Source organism: Grus americana, chromosome 1, assembly GCF_028858705.1.
Source record: "Grus americana isolate bGruAme1 chromosome 1, bGruAme1.mat, whole genome shotgun sequence".
Classification (NCBI taxonomy): domain Eukaryota; kingdom Metazoa; phylum Chordata; class Aves; order Gruiformes; family Gruidae; genus Grus; species Grus americana.
In genome coordinates this window covers 152,486,939-152,504,515 of record NC_072852.1, presented here as the reverse complement: position 1 = coordinate 152,504,515, position 17,577 = coordinate 152,486,939, and the positions used below count along the sequence as shown (strand labels likewise).

The 17,577-nt window shown below is 41.2% G+C and overlaps 1 protein-coding gene across 5 annotated transcripts in view; it reads left to right on the top strand.

Annotated features, from left to right (window-relative positions):
* Positions 1-17,577, top strand: part of TMEM255B (transmembrane protein 255B) — an 80,654-nt gene that overhangs the window by 31,146 nt on the left and 31,931 nt on the right. The window lies entirely within an intron of this gene.

Below are 17,577 nucleotides of genomic sequence, written 5' to 3'. Positions count from 1 at the left end.
TCAAAACCCAGTCCTCCTTCTTCCCCCAAACCTATTGGCATTTCTGCTTCAAAAGGACATCCACAGTACTGCAGTTGCAGTGGTGTTCCTGGTAGTTCGTTACTGTCTGTGAGTGCCTAGGAGTCTTTCTGATGACCTTCTTGTGCAAGAACTAGACAAACTTAGAACAAAGTTTTTTTTGTTTTGGCTCACAGAGTTCAAATTAAAATATTAGACAAAAATGATCAATAGAAGAACAAGACAGACTGGGTTGTGGGGTGATTTGAATATGCCAGCTTGCGTGTTAGATACGTGTTTTTTGCTGTTCTATCTTTTGTGATAGAATACCTAAAAATCAATCTAAACCCAACCTTTTAATTGAGCTTTGATTTCCAAAAGCATCAGGAAATAATTAGTTATATGTTTGAATAGACACTAGAGCTCAGATGTAGTGTGCTACATAATACAGCAAGTATGATGGTATATGACCTTCTCACTGCTATGAAATGTCATGGGCCTGTTCATCTTTCTGCTTATGTTCATTGAGGGGCAGCGTAACACCAGTGGCTTCAGTAGAACTCCACTTAATTTTCTGCTGGCAAATGCATCAGAATAATTAGGCTTTGGATCACTTGGAGCATAAAGCTGTAAACTGATTTCTTTTCTACTGTTACTGAAGAGGACTTTAAACCAAACGTGGGCTTCATAACCTCACGTGCATTGCACAAGGAAGGACACATCTATTGGTATAAACAACTGAGTTGTGCAATGTGAGCACTTAGGATTGTAATTGTGTTTTGTGCTATACAGGCCCTGCATGATGCTGAAGTGGCCTGCTTTTACTTGGATTTGCCCTGCTGTTGCTCTGGAAGACACCTGGCATAACTTTGTCTCTGATTAGCATAAGCCCAGGGAGCCTTGCCATGGGAGCTGCTTAAAAGAGGAGGGCAGCAGATTCCTATTTAGGTTTCCTGTGCCTGAAAATTCTGTGATTGTGCCCCAGAAAACCCTTGCCACTTACTCATATATTGGGCCTGTCTCCTAATTTCCCAGGAACCAGACTTACTTTTGTCCTGCTTTGATGTGATCATGAGGAAGTGTTCAGATGGCACTCGTCCTGTCTTACACCGCATGACTGCAAAGCAACCGTGCAACCACAGCCCCCCACTGCTGAGGTTAGGCACGGTGTCGCCTTCTCTGAGGCGAGTTACTGTGTCAGAGGACATTGTGTGTGCTCAATCTCAAACACGGAGACAGGCGTCACCCCTGTCATCTTTCTAGGTGTTTCCGTTGTCAGTTTGCACTCTTCTGTTTTTAAGGTCCTTTCACGTTACTTAGCTGTTCTAGAAATGACACTGCTTCCTATCTAAATCAAACAACAGTATCATATTAGAATATTATTATGCCCTTATATCTGAAGAAACAGCATCTCATACATAATACCTAGAGTTTGTATTCGCCGCCTCTTTATTGTAGCATAAATAGCTGCGTGGCATTGCTTGCTGTCATGGCATGCACTTGATGTGTTGTTACGGACAAAAAGTGATTCAGTTCATTGCAATGCTCTCTGGGGAGAAAGTGAGCCCGCGAGTTGTAGGGGAGTACCAAGGCACAAAGTCATTGCACTCACCCAAAAAGAAAGCATCTGACAATCTTGGGAGCAGTTCTGTATCTGGTTAGGTCAGTGACTGGGTATGACGGCATCATCTGTGCAGAGCTGGAGACTGGAAGGGGCTGGTCACTATCCAGCCATCCCTCAGAGTGCTGAAGATGTACAACCCAATGACATGAACCTGCTTCAGTCACGGCATGACATGCTTCATGGAAAACTGTTTCCATCTGTTTCCATTTGGGATGAATTTAGTTTATCGCATCTGTCTCTTATGGTCTCCTGTACGTATCACAGAACAAAGAAATACTTAGTAGTACCACTTGTTGGAAAACTAATTTTCGTGTCAACATGATCACACTCACTTTGTCTCATTTTCCTCCTCTGTCTAATAAGGAGCTTAATAGGATCAGGTGAAATAGAGGTGTACATACCTCACCTAATTTCTCTAACACACTTGAGGAAAACTGTAGGGGTTGTAGTGTAAGCACACTCCCAATTTGATTTACAGGAAGGGTGGGGCCCTATCAAATGAAGGTCATGCAGACTACGGTGTCATTGCCACTGTGCTAGGTCCCCTTTGCATCACAGCTAATTTCCTTCAGGGAGAGCGATAACACCACTCAAGCGCATTCCCCACAGGTCAGTACCAGCCATTTTCAGAACCGTGCTGTGTTGTTGCTACTTTGGCCACTGCCTTTGGGGGATAACTGCTGGAAAATCGGACTAAACAGCCCACCGTTCAGGGAAGGGACAAACTCCTGGCATGTCAGAGCAGGTGCCCAAGTCTACACTAAAGCCATAAAATTTTCCTAAGGAGGAGTTGGGCAGCATTCACTTTTCTGTCTCCAGTATCAGGGTGCTGATACCAAGGCTCCAGGTCTCTTTTCTCCTGGAGGGAGAAGTACTAGCTGAAGCCAAGCAGGCTTCAGGCTGACAACAAATACAATATCCTTCCCATCAATTTGGATTGTGAAATGTCTCCTGTTTTTCATTTTATTTTTAACTTTGTTCAAGTTGTGAAGGATGTGAAGAGGACAAATCACATTATTATAGATTTTTCTTAGTGTATGCCTGCTGTGGAATGGAGACTATTACTGTTGCATGTTTTCTCCTGCTCTTGTAAAATTGTGGATAGAATAATAAAATACTTTATCTGTTTTATTTTCTTCTCAAGAAGGCATAAAATTGACAAAAATTATTCCAGGAAAGGGATGTGTTTTGGAAAAGAGATATCTAAATTATTTAAGACTCATTTTAAAACACTATGCTTAATAGATAGCTCTGGAGCACCGCACTTACTTATAAAATTAAGAACACTGAAGAAAAAGTAGCTTGATTTACAATAGCAGTAGCTGATTTAAAAAATAACGCAGATGTAATTTACTATGTAAAGTTAATTTCGCCATTGGTCCCTTCAGCTGCACTTTTCACCTTCAAAAAAAAAAGAAGCCAGAATTAAATTAAACGAATCAAAGCTGGAATTAATGTGCAGCAATGTTATTTCAGAAAAATATGGTGATCACAGGAATCCATTATCTGCATTCGTGTTTGCTTGAGACATTTTGTTATTTAGCAGATGAGAACAGTCCAGTTGTGCAACAGCTAATGGAGATCATTCAACAGCCTCCTCTCACCACCCAGGGAGACCCCCTGTCCCGCCTCACATACACATTCTCTGCAGTACCTGCTACCCTCCTGTCCATGACTGCAAGCCTTGACCATTGCCACATGATCCTTAGCTTTGCACTTATCCCCCAGGCAGAACCTGAAATAGCCAGCAACAAGAAATCCAGTTATGAGGTGAGGAAATTGCCTACAAGAACTTCCTGAGGAGGTCAGGAAGATGACAAGTAGCAAAAGCACGGGCAGATTTTAAGCTGTGGAGACAAATGCTTTATATTATCTTTTTACATACTTGGCTGGGAGTCACAGAACATTGGTACTGACACATGGCCAGTCGCATTTTCCTGAAGTATGGGATAAAAAGAGACTTGGACATGCCTGAAAGCTCTAGGAGAAACCAAGGGCTCAGGCAGGGGAAGTCCTCTCTGCTTGACTATAAGACCTGCTTTTTGATCTTGTTGAGTGGAATTCACAGGCCATATCCAGACAGATTTATTAGAGGAGATGCACTAAAAAGAAAAAGCAGAGCTGAAGAGCTTGGAATTATACCACTGAGAACACCAGAAGATAGAGCAGTGAAATTGTAACTTGGGACTGTTGCCATTATCCTTTCTCTACGCACCTCTGACTTTGTCTTCTCTATAACAATTCTTCAGGTAGTTCAATACAGCAATAAATATACCCCTAAGCCTTCCTTTTTTCTCATTGAACAAGCCCAGTTCCTTCAACCTGTTCTGGTACATCCTGTCCTTCAGTCTTCTGATCATTTAGTGGCCCTCCACTGGTCATAATGTAATTTGTCAAGGTCTTTCTTATATTGGAGAGGGATTAAAATTGGACACCATATTGAGATGTGGCCTCATGAGCATTCAGCAAAAAGAAATAGTCACTTCTTCAAGCCTACTGGTGATGGGTAGCTAATGCAGCCCAGTGCGCAGTTGGCCATCACTTTTGCAAATGAACCCTGCTAGCGTATGTTCAACTTGTCCACAAACACATCTGTGGGGTTTTTTTTCTTTGCCAAGCTGCTACCTAGTCAGCTTGAACTGTTGCTTGGGGTTTTTCCAGCTCAGATACAGGATTTTACATTGATGCTGTACAAAAACTAACAGAAGACAGTCAAAGAATTTAGATTCAGCTTCAACTGTTTTTAAAGATGTACTAGATTTCTCTTTTAAATTTCTATCACCAACAGAAAAGAATAAAAAGGTTTGGATGCTCTATTAATTGCCATTTTATTACCATTTTTGGCTTTCGTTTAAGCATGAACTGGGCTGAATTTTTGTGTTTATAGAGCCTAAGACTTTGATAATGACCCTTATGTACCTTATCATTAATTACTGCTACATCCTCTTAGCTGAAGTTCTGTTTTAATGGAGTTTATGGTCAGGCATGAACTTGCTTTAAAAGGAAGTGATTTTTAAGAGAGTCTGGTTTTATGTGGTGCAGTGAAGGGACAGCATAAATCTATGGGTCGGAGCTGCTGTACATACGCACTGTCCTGTCCCCTTGTGCCTGGGGCTGGGTTCCTCTGCCCGGAGAGCTGTAAGGTTCAGTGAAAAGCTCAGCCAAGGGCTGTGTAACTAAAGTGTCTTAGAAGTGTTTCCAAGATGTTCCTCTGAAATAGTCATTATTTCAGGGGCCTCCTAAAAGCAGCCTTCATGTTTTTAATCTGGGTGGGTTGAATGGACACATCTTTGAATGCTTGGATAGTGTAATGGATGGTGACCCTTGGAAAGATTATAAGCTGCTTACAACTTCTGATTCTGAATGGTGAAGTGACAAATTGACAGAATCATCAGATGTACTTCAGGTTAGCTTTTACAGGTAGCCAACAACATGGCTTACTTCACTGCTTTATTCCTAGCAATTTGAGAAAACGCTATGATAAGGTATTAGGAACTGAAACTTGAAATGGGCTATGCTAAGGGAAACCATGTTATAAGAGTCTGAGGAGAGGAGCATCTTGCTCTGTTGTTTTGCAATTTCAGACCTCTGTTTTTAGACAGATAGACCCTAATCCATTCAAGAATTTTCTTAGGTCTCCACAAATAAGAAACTGAGAAAGTGGTGTAATATGAAATGTTGGGAAAACTGGTCCAGAGAAAGGATAAAATCCATTTATCCATAAGCTTATCCTGCTCAAGATCAGTGGGGGTTTGCTCATTTTCAGTAGAAAGCACAAACACAAATGGTTGCTTTGTTTATGGAGATCTGGGGACTTTTTTTATTCTTGATAAGGACTACCTTGGATCATAGCAGTGAAATGGCGGAGGAAGAAGAGACCATCTGTAGGTATTTGTGATGTAGGATAATTCTGTTAACAGTAGTTATTCTGGAGGAGACTAGATGCCCACTGTAGTGCCTCTGGGATAAAAATGTGTTGTGGTGGCTTTGAAATTGTCTATTGTATATACACGATAAGTGATCTTGTCTAGCTGAAGCATTTTAATGTGACTGCATTTATATGGAGGAAAGGCTTCTTGGTGCCTTAGGCAATGACATCACTCACTTCAAGCAAAGGTTCAAATTCCCATCCTGCCTAAAAGCAGAGACAACACGTTATATTCTGATTTACAATAGCAGATTCTCACAAGCTGTTCTCAACACTTCAGATGTGCAAGAATTGGAACAGACAAAGAGTCAGGCTCCAATCCTGGGCTCCCATTTTGTACTCTTTCTGATTTTACATCTATGTGCCAGCTTTACGTTGATGGCTGAAGTTATCAAAACTCATGGAGATGTTAGTGGGATATGTCTATAAGGAGAAGGAAGGTGATGTGGAAAGGCAGAGTTGCTTGTCTGTCATGACATCTAAAATGCACATCAAACCAGGCAGTGTTCAGTTGTCCCTTGGATTCCTCTCCTCTTCCGCAAAGCCTTTTCTGTGTCACACTGATTTAATTTCATTTTCAGCTGATCAAGTTTCTTCCTCTTGATAGCGGTGACTTAAGGAATTAATTAAAATAGAACGTATCATCAGGCCCTAAGCCCCAAAATGAACCTGTAGCTGAACCAGAGGACACTAGAACACTCATCCCTAGCATGAGATCTTCACCCACAAGTGCAGCTTGTGGGCTGCTGAAGTGTATCAGCTGGGTGATTACCTATAGATTTGGGAGTTTAGAAACTAAACTCGAGATATTTGTCTTCTCTTTATGTATGTTAACTCAAAATGCTGTTTAATGCGTGGCATTATGTAAACTCACCTTCTAGGAAGCATAGAGATGTGGCAATGGGACAATGGAGTCTTTCATCTGGGGAACGCTGATGCAAATTGAACTCTGGCTGGTAGAGCTCAAAAGCTGCTGTACTAATTAATATCAAGATGGCGGGCCCCATCCAGTGAACAAATAACTACATTTAAAAAAATGCAGTCCCAGCCAACCCTGACAAAAAATAACGTGTGGGTTTTGATTCCTTCAGCTTGTCCAAAGGATTTAGATCAGGGCTGTTTTGCATTGTACCTTTCTGTGCTACAAAAAACAGATCAGGGAGTTGAGTGCTGCTTTTTTCTCACAGAAAGCATGTGTAAAATACTCTTAGTTATATAGTATTTTATGCCTTTAGACTGAGCTCAGCTTAAAGCCAGAGTTGAGCCAAGGTAGAAGCGGTAAATCCAATGATGACTGAAACAATCAAACATTATGAGACCTCAGTTAGTCAGAGAAACACAGTCTGAAATGCCACGAAGGTTTGATGATTTCCGCTGCAGTGCAGGACCGCAGGCAGGGACGCCCACCCAGCAGCGAGCTGCAGGTTCCCTGCTGCTTCCCCAGGCCCTGCGCAGAAGGGGCAGATGCTGCATGTGCGCGCTCGAGAATTGATGGCACCATCTGGTGGTTGCACTTGCAATGGCCAGGAATGTCCACCCTCTTCCCGTCTTTGAAGCTTATGGACGCTCCGTCAAGAATTGCAGCAGTGGTGCCCAGCAGCTTCACTGGCAACCACTGCATTTTACTACCTAAGCCCATGACATGTAACATGTCTCATCATCACGCCCCAAAGCCCCGCATACTTCAAGCCATTGAAAATGTTCTGAGCAAGCCTGTTGGCCTTTCCTTTGAAGAAAAAAACAAATAGTGTATTCCACGTCTAACGAAGTTGTTACCTTGACGACTGGTGGTAGAAAACGCAAGTCAAAGAATAAGTATTTTCTCATTGCAATTAAGTTAGCTGGCTTCTCTGGAGAAGAACACTAAATGCATTTTACTTTCTCCGTGCTGCTACATGAGACAAAATTACAGCTAATTACTTTTAATTCCATTTCCATCCTGTATGACTCATTAATATAATAGCATGGCATAGCATATACCATAAGGGATTTTGTTGGGGTTTTTTTAGCAGTGAGCACTAAACACTTATAAATGAAAATGAGCACTAGTTCAGTAGTGATTTTTATATTGATGGTCCACCAAGGTGAAAAATGTTTTATTGATGAAATTGTTAAATACAAGGTGCTTAAGTTTGCAAGCAGTGCATTTTGAAGCCAATGGTCAACTATCCCACAATATTAATACTGGTATTAGACTTTGCATCTGACACTGAGATGGGAAGCACAGATTGCTTTGCTACAGTACTAATTAATTATAAGGGAGGATTAATTCTTTTTTATGGACTTAATTTAAGGGTTGGAGCAAAGGAGGACTCTTGCAACCAGCTTAAGTCAGTCTGCTAAGATTTCTCTTTTGTACTGCAAGATGACCACATTCGCATAACAGTTGCATTCATGCATCCAAATGCAATTGAGTATGCTTTAAATCAAAGGACAGATACTCTTCTTTGAACATCACAATCCAAATGGTAGAATTGCTCCTCATGCTGGATACGTCTCCAGTCTAATTGAGAGCCCTTCAATGAGTTACAGATATCTACAGAAGTCTGGTGCTTCCAGCCACATCAGAGCCTAGAAGATCTGTGGTGGTGTCTGCTCTGGCACACACTCAGTCAAAATCACCTCCTTTCAGGTGAAGATCTCCCCCATAGTAACCACAGTTATATTGATGCTGTTGTAGGTTATTGTGGTTTTGCCAAAAGAACCTCCCTGGGCCAAAGGAGAGGGTTTTTGAGATGGCTTTTTGCCGTGACAGCATTTTCAGCTGATGCACAAGGAGCAGAATAGAGAAAAATGACATTCTAACTCTAGGATGGAGCCACTGTCTTTTGGAAAGCAGCAAGTCTAAGGAGGGATAAAACATCAATCTGGTAAAAAATGTGAACGTAAAGTAGTGTTCCAGGCAGATACTGTAGTTAATTGAGCTAACGTAACTCATAAATTAGTGGATAGTAGCGTCTACTAGCAAGACGAAGCTGAGTTACCTATAATGACAGGTATTTTGTAGGGCATTAGTGGCCATGTCTACTCTGCTGCTATGGAATAAACTCAAGCATCAGACCTCTGTCTAATGGTTAGCTGAGTTTCAGACCTCCCACACACGCTTTCTTGGAAACAAATCTGAACCAGAGGGATAATGCTAAGCTGTGTGGGTGTGAGCAGTGTGGATGGGACCATGTGGCCTCAGGACTGGAGTCTGGTCTCTGGCTTTTATTTGGCAATATAGGTATAGCCTGTGGGGCCATTGCTAGATTACTGACTCCAGCTCTGGTGTTGCTTTGTGCTTTGCAAAGGACATTATCAACTCGGAAGGAGTTCAGAGCAGAAAAATCTGAAATTTGGAGTGGCGCCTTTTAGCAACGGTAGTTAGAAGTTTGATTTATTTTGTTTATCAAAGAAGAGATTGAGAGGTGAATTGATCTCAGCCTCTCTAAGGGATCTACATAATCAAAGGTTATCTGATAACAGAGGGCTTTTAGTCTCTCATGCAAAAGCACAAGTGCAGGGGGTTGAAGTCAATGCTAAACCAATTCAAACCATCAAATAGATACAGTTTTGACAATAATGAGTTATGGGAACAGCTTTGTCAAGGGAATGGATGGTTCTCCGTCACTGAAATAGTTAAATCCCAAGCTTCTTTTTACATAATCTTATGAAGCTTATCCAGAAGTTACGAACTTGACGCAGATGTCTTGGGGTGAAATTACTTAGCCTGTGTTATTCAGAAGGTCATTCTAGAGCAGGGTCTTCAAAGATGGGTCCTGTGAACTATTTTTAGGGTCAAGTGGAAACTATTGCCTCTTGTCAGCAGGTCTGTCTGTGTGGTGCCAGGACCTGTTCCCTGCTGGAAAACATTTAGGGATTCACAGATTAAAACCAGTTGAAAAGCATTTATCAAGATTTCTGATCCAGGTTTGCTGGCCTTCAAATCTGCGAAGGAAATACAATCTTTAACATGTACATAATTGAAATAGTATCTCTACTAAAAGCAACATTCCTCAGATATTGGATAACAGATAAAACAACCCAATAATGAATATATTGGGTGCATCCAAGGGCTTGTCAGCAGAACTGTCATCTCACTAGTGTTTTCTGGGCTGGAATGCAGAGACAGGGAGGGCTTCAGCGTATTTGTCCCCAGGAATCTGCAGTCTGATATTCCTCTGTTTCCAGACAGATAAATACTATGCATACAACCTGAATATATTGACATTACAGAGGAGCTGGTAGGATGCTTTAGTTTGATTTCCAGATATTTTCCAGTAAGAAAAATAATAGCAACTCTTTTTTTGGAAAACCTCTTAAGATTGCCCCTCCAGTTTGCAGAGCCTCTCACATTGGCAGGGACAAAGCCCCCTGGTTATACAGCTCCTCTTTCTTTTTTTTTTTTCCCCACTGAAATTCCTTTCAAGTTTAGCCGAATTGCAAATTCTTTAAAATCCCTTTTTTCTTCCCTGCTGTGACTTGTTTTCCTGAGGGAAAAGGGCTGGTATTGTGCCAACCAAACAGAAATATCTAAACCATTAGGCAGCACACACACTGTGTTTGGATGCCAAAGAGCAATTCACTTGTCGATGGGAAGGAAGAGAGATTCCCGGTTCCTTTCCCAGCAGCATCTCTCTACATCTACCACATGGTCTCCTTGTGCTGCCCCAGGACAGGGGCAGAGATAAGGCTGTCTCAGGCCCTCCCAGCTCTTCATCTGCACCACTGTGTAGAACAAAAGCCTTCACTGCTGGCAAAACCAAGGATTGGTCCAACTTTCCTTTGCCCCATGATACAAACATTGGTCCATAGGCTTCCTTCCTTGAGATGTAACAGCCCACATTGAGATCCCTTGTTAATGTCATTATTTTGGTCATTCAAGCTGCAGTAATGCAGCTTTGAGGTAAAAATTCCTTCAAGATGCAGTAAGGGACATCTTACTACAATTGCATGCAATAGGGAGGGAGAAAACATTAAGGGAATGACCCACACATTTGAGTATATGAAAGCTAATGGTTAAATACCACTGCCATTTAATTACATGATATTGTCTCACAGAGAGCACAAAATCAATGCACAACAGGGCAGAATTTTTAGTGCATTGGGGTAATAGCAAATCTGGCACTTCCAGTTTCTTTGGCTCTGAAAATTAAATCATTTTCTTTTGGCTTTGCTTCAAGTGTAATTAGATAGGTGCGAACTCCACTGAGTATATTGTAAATCAACTCCAGAGATATGGAGGGAAGTTGTACACATTTTACTCACACTAATAATCATATTATTAGTGTGAGAAATAATATGAAAGGTGAGAAAGTGAGCAGGATTTGATCTATGTTTAAAGTGACACTCATATTCTAGTTTTCATAGGTTATAGTGTTCCACATTTGTACACAGTCTTCTGTAATCTGCATCTGTTTGCGTAGATGGAAACGTAGATGTCTTCTGCATCTGTGTGGCTCCTATACATCCAAAAATCAGTTTTGGGGGTGGGAGTGGAATTTATTTAACAATGTAGAATAGCAGCTTGGATCAAGGGAGGTTTACTGTCGACTTCCATCTTTAACCTCACCTTACAAAGCACTAGCCATGATGGCATTTATGCAAAGCATACAAAGCATGTTAATTACAATTTAATCCTAAGAAAGGTGGGTGACCGGGGCAAAGGCCTTGCAGTTTGCTCTGAAAAGCATAATCTGCTTCCCTCTGATGAGCTGCCAGCAGAAGATAATTTCCTTCATTGTTTCCTATTCTCAGAAATGTTTCTAGACTATCAACAGATGTTTCTGTTCTATGAAATAAATTCAAAGCCGCTACACAGATACACAGAGGGGAGAGGGAGTAACCACCTGCAGACTTCAGACTACAGCAAAAATACTTTGTGGTTTTTTCCATCATTTGTCAAAAGAAAAACAGTGCTTTGAGTTGCCCTGTGTAGAAATTAGTGGAGTAAAAAAAAGGAAAAGGTGCTGTTTATTCACATGGATCTAAATCAGCAAATCATGTAAAAGTCCTTAAATTCTACTAGAGTAAAAATGTAGGATATTTAAGTATGCTGCATTTTGCCCTAGCAAAAGGTTTCAAAAAGCCAGAGGTTTTATTTGTTTCATCTTTAAGAAGAAACCATAATTAGTATGAATAATAATAATATATAGCAGGAATTTCTCTCTATGTGGATGGATGATTATTCAGTTGCAAATAGTGTCCATGAAAAGTTCCCAGATATTCAATAAAGTTTTGATTTATGATTATTTATGGCTCTATTAAGAGCTTATTAAAATATGTGTTGCACCAGCATTGATAGATTGTGAAAGTTCACACTTGTAATATATTTATTTAGTCTTTGATGAGAAATTGCAAGTTTGAAAAAGTATGTTTTGAAGATATCCTAGTTAATTTTTGGTTTTTTTTAAACCAAACCTGCCTAGAATTTCCTTGTGTGCATGCCTCAGTGCAATTCTCTCCACACTGCCAGCCAGCATTATATCCAGTGGCCTTTTTGCCTTTGGAGCACTGAATGCCATGTATTTGAACATCTCTGATCTTCTGAAATTCATGTGAGCTTCAAAATGACAAGGCAGTGAAGATAGGGAAAAGCTCATTGTACCTGGGCAATCAGGGTATGCATGACTCATTTCACTAATTGATAAGACCATCTTAATTTTATAACTCATGTCTTTCCTCCTGGGGTTTCTCTCATGGACTTTTTACTCTCTTATGTTTTGGGGTCTAGTCCTGCAGTCCCTTCCATTTGAACAAGCCCTGTCAGTTTGGCCTCTAGTGTGCTGCGATGTGTGTCAGTGGGGGTCTTCTCTTTACAGAGATGACAGGGAGCTTTGATGGTAAATTGCTGGGCATAAACACCTACTTTCTGTGTTTTCTGCTCAATATCTAACATAAAAATTTCAGACATAAAGTTGTTGTTACATTACTTAGATTATAATGGGGATATTTAAAGGTCCCTATCAATGATGTGCCATGCCCTGAAAATTAAAATCAACACTGCTACAGTAATTAAGTCTCCAGCATTGTATTTGTATATGTAGATATTCAATGTATGCATTGCTCAACTAGATGCAGCCTCTTTTCCTTCTCTTTAATGTAAAATAAATCCAAAAGAGCATTATAAATGTAAACCCCCTACATTTCAGTCAGCAGGATATTATTCTTTTTAGGAAGAAATTCTTTACTGTGAGGGTGGTGAGGTACTGGAACAGGTTGCCCAGAGAAGCTGTGGATGCCCCATCCCTGGAAGTGTTCAAGGCCAGGTTGGATGGGGCTTTGGGCAACCTGGTCTAGTGGAGGGTGTCCCTGCCCATGGCAGGGGGGTTGGAACTGGATGATCTTTGAGGTCTCTTCCAAACCAAACCATTCTGTGATTCTATATTCAGTATTTCAGATGTGTAAAGGTTAGTGTCTTGCAAAATGATGTTTCTTTCAGTAGTATACTTAGAGACTTATATATTTCTTACATATTCTGGTAGCATTAAGGCAAAAGGGAGGAGATGGGTTGTATTTCATGTATTTGAGTTACATTACCAGAAACAGAATAAACAGTTCTTGCATTCTTGTGGAAAAGTTAATTACTCACATGGCACAATATCATTATAATCAAGACAGAGCAATCAGTTCATATAACAAACCCTATAATCAAGGTAATGTAATCAATGTAAGTAATCAACTATAATAAGCAATTAAATATCTAACTGCATCAAGCAATAACTAAAATTACAGCCTTGAATAATATCAACTAATTGCATAATTAGAAACGTGTAAAAGCCAATGGTAAATCTTAGGTTTTTAACTACACAAAATAGCTGTGGCAGGAGAGACATTAGCTAGCAAAATTTGACTAAAGGAAAGCACTCATATTCCAGTGTCAGGCTGGGATTTGCCAGAGGTCTGGTGTGTTAAGGCAGGAGTAGGCTTCCTCACTGGAGCCTTGTGTGGCCCCAACTCCCCAGTACAGCCAGAACAACTGCCTCTGATGACATACTGGTTTGCAGCACAGCAGCCCCTGAGGAGACAGGCCCAGTGTCACTCAGCACAGACCTCTTTTCTTCCTGCCACCACCTACACCTGCATCAGCTGAAGGCACCGGGGCTGCTGAGCCTCCATGGGGATGTGCAGGAGAGTCAGCTCCCATTTCTTCTACTTGTCCCACTGCACTGTGTATGCTAGTGAAGGCTGATGGGCCTCTCCTTCCACCTTCATGCCAGGGAGAGTGTGGCCAAAAGTCATCGAAAGAAAAAAAAAAATATTTGAAGAGGATTTCACCTCTCCTAATAGAACAGTATCCGAGAACAGACCTATCTGTCCACATCAAGAATAGACCTGTCTGTGCACATCATCTAGCAATGGGGCAGCTCCAGCATCTGGAGGCTTCTCATTTGCCTGTAAAAGTACTACCAGCCCAGAAATCTCCCCCAAATAAAGGAGAGTGAGACTGAGGCTACTACTACAAAATATTTTAAATAGAAGAAAAATCAATGAGGAAATACAAAGTGTGTGGTTTTCAGCCATGACAGTATACAGGTACTCTCAGTGCTTGCTGGTTTGAAAGAGCTGAAATGAGTAGCTACAGCTCCCAAGCATTAAGAGAAGTGGATTCTGTAGGATCTAGTCTTTCAAATTAAATATAAATCCTAAAAAGAGCCCCTGGAAAGTACAGTGTGAAGTAAATCTGGTTTGTGAGAGTAAAGAAGTGTTTAAGCCACACCAGCTGCTTTTCCTGTTTTCAGCACTGGAATTGGGTTATTTCAGCATAGCAGACGAGACAGGCAGGGTCCCTAGGCTGGAGCCCAGCATCTCTGGAAGAAGATTAGCTCCTAAGTTAAGTTCACACACGGCAGATGGAGAAGCACAAGAAAGGGTAAGTGCTGACTGCAGTGTAGAGTGAAAACTCTCAGCATTGCTCTCATGGCATGACCTCACCCAACGCATGTAAACAAATACTGCTGCGACAGCCTCCTAAGTATTTAAACAAAACAGGAAATGTATTATTTGCATCAGGGGATCGCTCATGTCTTGTAGTTACAGGAGGAGTGTGGCATGGACAGAAGCATCCTGTCTCTCTGCCTTATTCTACATCACTTTGAAGGGTTTGTTCAACTATACATTTGGGAACCCTTGACTTTTAAGGCAGGTGAAATACATACAGAAGCTGAATCAACACACGCTAGCCAAGTCTGCAGCTTAAGTCAAAAGAACATGTGAAAACCTAATTCTAGGACTTATAGTTTCTTAATATAGTTTGCTAATTATTGGTTGAATTTTGAAAAAATGGCAAAAAATTTGAAAACATTCTGTTCCTGATAGTCTGGTCCATTGCAGCCTTTGGCAGTAGTATAACCTCAGGGCTAGGCTGCTGAACAGACGTAGGACTGTGGGAGGCCAGAAGTGGCTTGCTCTTTTTTTTTTAGCACTCACCCTTCCAAATGCCAGCCAGCACGCACTGTGCCCTCCCTGACAGCTTGGGACATTCTATGTTGTTAGTCAAGGTGATGCTCTCAAGAGGACGAAACATGGAAGAAAAAGTAGGAAACAAACACTGGTATCACAAGGGAGGAAAATTGCTGAAATGCTGAAAATGCAAGACTTGGAGGCTCACGTGATGAAGTAAAACTAAACTGACATTTGGATTCAAATGCTGATGGTGAGCTTGGTGGCAATGAGATAAAAGCTGTTAATAACTCTAGAAAAGACTCTTCATGCATGGTCAAAATGCAAAGCAGGTAGGAATTATCATAGGATCACAGAATCATTTAAGTTGGAAAAGACCTTTAAGATCATCGAGTCCAACCATAAACTTAACACTGCCAAGTCCACCAGTACAGTTTATTTTCTTGCTATAACTGTACTTTCCCAAATTCCTTAATTTCAAATAAAATTCAGATTTTTTTTTTTTTTTTTTACAATTCCTGTCTTTCAGGCATCTCTCTGTAGTGTTCAGGACTTTACTTCCTAGCATCTGGACTTCCTTTCAGGGTCATAGTTTTTTAAAACCTGGGGTTTTGTAGCAAATACAGCATTCCAGATTGCTGCCAGCCAGACGCTTACAGCCAATGTGTTAGGTGTCTTGAGTTTCTTAATGAATGAGAGAGACGGAGATGCAGTGGCTGGTTCAAGTACCAGCCCCGTTAGCACCCCTGGCACTGACTGAAAGAGCACCTCTGCTCAACCCAGTGCAGCAAAGGCCAGGAGCTGATGCCTGGCACTCCCACAAGAGCAGTCCCTGACGCTGAAGGGAGGGAAGAGAAGCCCACTGAGGCCCATGGGGGTGGTGGGCAGCCCCAAGGCACTGGCTTGTCCAAGGAGGCACCTTTTCCTGTGGCAGCACATGCTCCATCCTGCCCAGAGGCTCCTGCAGTTGGGCAGTGACCCCTCTCTTCCCAGCTACTCTCTGAAACGCAAAGGTTATGAAAATAATGCCATTACTTACAGAAATATTTTTCAATGAGGCATATGAAACATAACTATCTATAAACTATGTGTACAAAAATTTAACAATATCTCATGAATTATGGGTAAGGCATTCTCTTGGTCTACCAGGAGGTTAAAGATTCTTTATCAAGCACCAGAGAAGATATAGGTCTGTAAGAAACTAGCCAGTTTAAAATGGTTATTGTAATTAGTTTATTTTCTTTTCCATCAGTTGATGTGGGTTCAATATTTGGAAATCTGAAATTGGACAGTTTGGGGGGGATTATTATTTCTGCTCTTTTCTTAAAATAGTGTAATTATGCAAGATAAATTGTTTTCTGAAAGCCTCTTCTGCTCTAGAAATTGCAAACTGAAAACTGAATTGCATGTTTAGCTGCCAATGAGTAAAAGCCCGAAACAATTGTCAAAAAAACCCACCCTTGCTTCTAATTCCAGAAGGTATAATCATGTGCTTTATGTTGGAATTGAAAGGCTCAGGAGCAAACCGAAGTGTGAGATGTTTTGTTTCTTAAAGCTGATACTCCGTCACTGCAATATTGGGGATACTGACCTGTACCTTAGAGTCAGATGTTCCTTAATACCCATCTTGTCACAGCCAATATGAAAGCTGTTCATAACATTTTAAAAAAAAACAAGTTTTGGTTTATTTTTTTGTGCATGAGTGAAAGCACGAAGATGTTTGTATTGATCACCCCTGGTGAATCCCTGGGATCTCCTAGCAGTGGTCTTCCTCAGGAGACACCCATCTCATTGAGAATGTTGTTGAAAAAGACTGAGAAACAGCTCTTGGTCAGAGAGAAAGGAATGACAAAAGATCTGTAGCATTTCCTCTCATTATTTGTACAGGGTGGGATCCAATCAGCTTTAGCACAGGTCCCCAGACACTGATCCAGTCTGCCTGCTTTCCCACACTCCTAATATGTTGACACCTTCTTTCATGCGATTCTTCTGTCTTTGGTCTGAAAGCCCTTGGGTCTGTATGCTCCTGTGTGCCATGTGCTCTCTGATAGTCAGTGTGAGGCAGACACAGATACCTATGCTCCATCTAGCCCTCCAGAAAAGAAAAAAAGTTAATTGCTAATGACATCTATTTGTTCATATTTGCACGCTTGCTTTCAGAAAGTTAGCAGAGAGCCTGATCCTGAAGGGAGTGATGATCTCCAGAACACCCAGCTGTTGGCACAGGGCTGAGCTGGCACCAAAGGGTTATGTTTCAGTTTGGTTTTAGGATTAAACTTGAAAAATCTTGGCAGCTCCCTCTCCTATTCATTGCTAGCTATGCTGTAGATGAAAAGGACCTACAACAATGTTGTAGGAGGAAAACAGAAAATGAGAAACTTCACATTAATGAGTCACTAAAAACATTAGTCTGGTTTTGGACTCCTCAATTTTATCTATATTTGTCTTTTACATGTGCCCGGGGCCATTCTGTGGTCCCCAGTCCAACTGGCATGGTGAAGCCCACGTCCTTACTCTTACAGTCTCCTAGAGTCACAAGCAGCATGGCGATGTCCAAGTTACGCACTGGGAATGATTCTTGGCCTGTGCTAATTTCCAAACCATGCCCAGAAATTATTTTGGAAGAGTGATAGTTTGCCCAAGC